This window comes from Stegodyphus dumicola, chromosome 9, assembly GCF_044657685.1.
Source record: "Stegodyphus dumicola isolate Sdum_Otavi_A_Nest chromosome 9, ASM4465768v1".
Classification (NCBI taxonomy): Eukaryota; Metazoa; Arthropoda; class Arachnida; order Araneae; family Eresidae; genus Stegodyphus; species Stegodyphus dumicola.
The window spans coordinates 66,215,017-66,221,169 of NC_140776.1; the positions used below are offsets into that span (position 1 = coordinate 66,215,017).

At 35.3% G+C, this 6,153-nt stretch overlaps 1 non-coding gene across 1 annotated transcript; it reads left to right on the top strand.

Annotated features, from left to right (window-relative positions):
* The first annotated feature begins 3,171 nt into the window (after window positions 1–3,171).
* Window positions 3,172–3,245, top strand: TRNAI-AAU (transfer RNA isoleucine (anticodon AAU)). The gene has a single exon. It is a non-coding gene; the product is annotated as a tRNA-Ile (tRNA).
* Window positions 3,246–6,153: the final 2,908 nt, after the last annotated feature.

Below are 6,153 nucleotides of genomic sequence, written 5' to 3' on the forward strand. Positions count from 1 at the left end.
TTAATAAACTCATCAATGTTTTCATTAACAGAGAACCTCCGTGGGGAAAAACTTTAAATTTGAATCGTGTGATAGCAGCTGTAAAGTTCTTAAAATTAGAGCCAGAGTGTAAAATAGAAAAGAATTCAGAGAACATTGTGAACTGTTAGATATGGAATATGATAATCTCATCCTTCATTCTGAGATCTGCTGGCTTCCTACAGGGCAAGTTCTCAGTAGGTTTTTAGAAATTGAAAAGCAGTGTTCGTAATTTTCTGGGAGAAAAGGATGAACTGCATGAGGAAGAAGACCTCGGACCATTATTTCCCTTGATATTGATTCTTCGGACCCGTTATGTGATGAAGACTGTCTATTTGATATACTATATTTAAGTTGATGTTACCAGCCAACCTAATGATCTAACTGTAGAGGAGGAACAAATTTTTTTCTACCTCAGTAAATGAAGTAAGTGTTCAACTCCTAGTTCCCAGGATTTGCTCGTTTATTTAGTTTCTCCATCAAAGAGCGTAGCGAATTATTTGAAGATGATGGCAGCTTTACAGAATGTAGACTGTACTGAACTCAGGTTATTGCAAGAGTCCTTTAACAGCAGGCCCACCAGCGGCTGAGCGGAATAGTCGCTAAACACTGGTAGTTCGGTCCGAGGTTCGAGTCCCGCAAACGGGCTGCCTGCATGGGCGTTTTTGGGATGCTTCCCATGTGTAACTGTTCCCTTTTAATGTCCTCCGCTCCCCTTAGACAGATAGCCCTCGAGTGCTTTGCCATAATCAAATAAACCATACTAGCCTTTGACAGCAGTTTTAACGATTTTGTGCAAGTAGTTTATACATACTTGCATTTATAAATTCCTTTTTACTTTCTGAATGAAAAGTCGTGACGATAACAACTAACATAAATGAAAATTGTTGATCTCAAATTCCTTATGAAAATGATATTTAATAAACTTTCCATTATTCCCATGTGCTTGTGATGTAATTAATTTCTGGTGATTGTTTTCCGATTTGCTCAAAGTTACAGCTGTCGTTTCGGAAACCAGATATAAATGCGAACAAGCATTATCCATGAAACACTCAAGTCAACAGATGGAGTCGTACTGCTTTCTCTTATGAGACTCGCAACCCAGTGCTTTAAGACTTTCCGCTTGTTCGGATTTTTTTTCCCCACATCTTTATGCCATTAGGAAATATTCACTGGTAAAGGCCTCAAGTCTTTTACACGAATGAAAATATCCATGAAACTGATTAAGAACAAGAACGGTCATGAGTAATTAATTAAAATCTTGGAAAAAATGTTTCATTCTTTTTCTAACTAACGGTATTATGAACTTAGCAAAAGTAAAGCAATATCAAAGGTCTGATTAAAATAATTATTATTCATTTTGTCTTTATATATGAAACTGTTTTATTTAAAATTGCTAAAATTCTTTAAATTACTTAACTGACTCGAAAATCGACTACTTTTTATCATCAAATTAAACGCAATTTTTAAACTTTTTATGCGATTAAGCTGAGGGTGGGTAATTGTTTATTTTATATTCACTAAAGGTTGATACAATTGTTCAAAATTTCTTGAAATTCTAACCAACGATTGCTGAGAAATCGTTCATGAGATTAGGGAGGTTACAGTTTGGAGAAATCGTAAGTAAGGAACATTATTTTCTTCAAATCCTATAAATGCACATTATTTTATTTATATTAATAAAGCAATATAAAAATTTATTTATAAATTAAAATTTACAAGTATGCGTCATTATATATTTAAATAATATTGCATTTATAATCATCACAATTTTAATTGAGATAGTAAAAACTGAGGAGTAAAAACCTTCATACAGTTTCAAATGTAACTGTAGTTCTGAAAGTTCTTATGTTAGAAGTACAGTAACTGGTAGTTTTGTAAAGATGTATTTTTTCACAATAAATCGATGTTTTTTGAAATTCTATATAGCTAACTCACCGAAATCATGAGCGCAAGCAAGAAAGTCGCATTTTTATGAAATCTTTAGTTAACAAATGAGATTACCTTGAAATCTTGTAAGCACATCACTGCCTTTAAATTGATAAGTATATAGATAGGTATTCTGATAAGTTAACGTTTCTATTATGCATAGCTATAAATGCACAGCTATTATGCATAGCTATATAGTTTTCAAAATTGTATATAGATATTTAATATTTATAGTTCAGGGGATTTCATGCGAAGAATTTGCTGAAATGTAGATGTAAATGAATCATGTGACTCTTTAAACAATAAAATCCTAGAACTATTTTTTACCGTAAATTTTGTTCTAGAGCAAATTTTTAACATGGGATTTTTTTTAAAATCCTTGTGAGAAAGCGAATTTCAGTATAAAGCACAACAACAACAAATATAGATTGTTTAGTCTACAGAGGGTGTTTACACATTCTTGAAACGATTTTGATTTTCTCCATGAATTTAAATATTAATTTAAAAATACAAACGTAACTACCATGAAATTGGAATATGGTTTAATTATCGTCTGGCAGGATTAAAAATATTCTTTTCTATAAAATGTAGTTGAAAAATAAACAATGGATCGAAGGCAATATTTTTGTACTCTTCGAAGAGAAATACTCTTATTCAGATATTAAAAAAAAATTGAAAAGCGTGGTTTTAATATTTCTACAAGCAAAATAAATGACGCAATTCATATGAAAGGAAAGAAACGTCAAAGTTTACATCTAACTGCGAAAAAGGCAAAAAATGCATATCAAACAAAGGTAAGTATAGCTGTTATTAAGTCGCATCTCCTGTTTTAAAGGAAATTCCACCCCCAGATCTTTTCACCCCGAAATCTTAAATCCAAAATCTTTAAATATCTCTGTAGGAACTGTGAACAAAATTATAAAATCTCATTTAAAGCTTATAAGGTATTTCTCCCACTTTCCTTATGTGCCTTCGTGGTGTGTGGCTCTGCACGCTGGACCGGTATTCCAGAGGTCGGTGGTTCTATTCCTGGCGAAGGAGTTTGCTAATTTTTCATCTCTCTCGCTTCCAAAAATTACCTAATGTCTCTACAATGGCGCCCGAACTAAAAGGGTGGTGGATGATGATTCTCACACCCAGAATTTGGCAATTGGGTCCCCAGAAAACCCCAGTCGCCCTTCAAAAAGGGGAGTATATAAGGTATTTCTCCCACTTTCCTAATGTGCCTTCGTGGTGTAGTGGCTCTGCACGCTGGGCCAATATTCCAGAGGTCCGTGGTTCGATTCCCGGCGAAGGCGTTTGCTAATTTTTCAATTCTCCTGCTTCCAAAAAATACCTAATGTCTTTACAAGCTAATCATAACAACAACAAAAAAAACATGTTCTTCCTGACGTCGAAACATGTTTCGCAGCGTAAGACTGCATTCAGATTGCTGTGTGAAAATTATTTTGCTGGTGAAAAATGAAAGTATATAGTTACATTTGATGAGGATTGGATATATTTATCTGCTTGCAATAGAAAAAGATCGGTTTACTACCGAAAAAGAAGAGAAAAAGACAATGTTGTTCAGAGAAAACAAGGAAAGGTTTTCTGAAATATATTTTAACATCTATTTTCAAAGATGAAATTCCATCTCCTTATCTAAACAATCTTCACTGTATTAAGTTCCATCAGGATAATCCTATGCATTACTGTGCATTTGGACTTCTAAAACAAACTCTTTATAAGCGGCATCCCAAAATATTGTATGGACTTCCAAAATACTGTATGAAGATTGTGAAGGAGAAGTGGAATAAAATCAACCGTGATGTTTTAAGAAAAGGATTTTTATCTTGGAAATCAAGATGTAATATGATAGTTCAACAAAAGGGCTGGCAGATGGAGCATATTAGAAAATAAAATTCTGATGTTTGGTTATATATAAATCTTTACAAAATCGTTACAAAAATTTGTAAAAATCCTCTCTATATTTAAAGGTACTACCTCCTCAATCGGTAATTTATGCGTAATTATATCTGATTATTCATAAGTGACTACGAGAACGATGTTTTATGTATCTGATGATCTAAGTATATTTACAATTGGATGTCTCGAGTCTTTTATCGTCAAGTTGATATTTACTCTTATAGACAACAAGTGTTATTTAGCAATTCTTAGATGTCATTGATAACATAGGTATACTGAGAAAAATTTCGAAAGATAAAAATTACGGGTGGCCAGAAAGTTCCTTTATACGTGTCATTACTTCGTTGTAACGTTAATAGCACTTCTAGTTATTTGTCCAAAACGTCCGTATGTGCGTCACTATTATCCCTGCTCAGCTTGATACGCTTGAATGTCATCCTATTCATCTGCTTTAGCAGCTTGAGTGTTACATGCTGGAAGGTTTTGAGCACACTTGCCTGCAGATCCATAGTCCATGTACCGCTTTATCTGACGTATAATTTGATCATCCCCCCCCACAGGGCATTTTCTTGTGTCTTAACGTCTGGACTTCGAAGCAATCAAGGATAAGGGGCTGGTAAATTTGGGGACGCACATCCCTATTCACCGGCCAGGGAACAATTCATTCAGGCGTTTACGAACGAAGTACTAAGTTGGCAAGAGCTCCATCGTGATGAAACAAGCGTGTCGTCAATGCCCAAATTCTGAAGCCGTGGAAGAAACCATCATTCATCATCTCCAGATAAGTAACCTGGGTCACGGAAACATCAAAGAAATGCTGACCAAATATATTTTTTTCAGTCACCTCTGCCCAAAGCATGATGTGCGGAGAATTGTTCTCAGTTTCAAAGGCGAGATAATGAACTGGTAAATGCAGACTTTGTTCTCCTCCCGGGTATTTACGTGGTAATGACGTGGCATTCTCATTGAAATTCATGTGAGGAGCACTGTTGCCATATCAGTGATCAGGATGGAAGGTTAAGACTTTAACTACCTAACCATCTTATTATTATCCGCAATTAATTCAGGTATAAAGCAGCGATTATTTACCAAGCACGGGTACTCAGTCGACGGAAGTGACGTTACAGGAAAGAAGCGTGGTCACCTCCATTTTGGAATTGCCTAGAAGCCACGTAGACGTGTTTGAATGAGGTCATGCATGGCAGTTTTATTATTTTGTGGCAACAACAGGCTCCCAAGGCCTCTAATCATTCGCTTTACCGGATGAGACTGAATCTCGAGCGCTAGCTATCTGAGGAAAACTTCGGAGGGAACCAGCTACTAGATGGTTCGATTAGTCTTTCGCTGGCAACAACAGGCATTTATTTTCAGGCATATCAGTACCCAGAACAACGGATGCATGCCTACACTGAAATCGCTCAGCTAGACATGACTTATAATTAGCTTAAGTTAGTTACGCAGGTTAATTACACGGTAATTATTTATTTGGCTTTTAATTAGTATGGGGGTTACCCCTCAGATTTTTGAGATACGCTCAGACAGTGAGAAGCAGAAAAAAATTAACTGTTAGATTTGAAAACATGAACTATGTTAGCCTACCAGACGATTTAGTAATTGGTGATGAAACGTTTAAACCATTTTTAGACGTTTTAACAGTCTAGAAAGCAAAACGTATGGGTCTTTGAAGAAGATACCACACCCACAATGGTGAAAAGAAAACGTCTCATGGAAAAAGTAATGTATATCGTTTGCTTCGGAAGCACAGGACTGGTCAAAGCCATCAAGCTGGAAGCACAGAAGACAGTCACAGCTGACTGATACACCACTGTCTTCCTGAAATTCTTTAAGAAGTGAATGTTAGAGGACTCATGACAATGCTTCTTCTCATTCAGCAAAATTGACAGTTTAGTTTCTTCAACAAAAACATACCAAAGTGTTAGAACATCTGCCCTCTTCTCCCGATCTAGCTAAATGTGACTTCTAGCTATTTTTTTAATCTAAAAAGGAACTACGAGGACATCGTTTTCATTCCGAAGATGAGATTGATGAGCCTATATATGACTTTTTTCATCGATTCCAAAAAATGAATGGCTTCAGGCATTTATCTTTGGCAAAATCGTCCACAGAAGTGCATTGATGCTGGAGAAGACTTCTTTGAACACTCCTAAAATTTCGTAAGTATAATTTTAAAAAACCTATGTGTATCTCAAAAATTTAGAGTAACCAACGTATTTAAACAGTGTATTATTCTATATAATATATTATAATTAAATTTTCCCTCTCATTCTGCAATTTCATTCA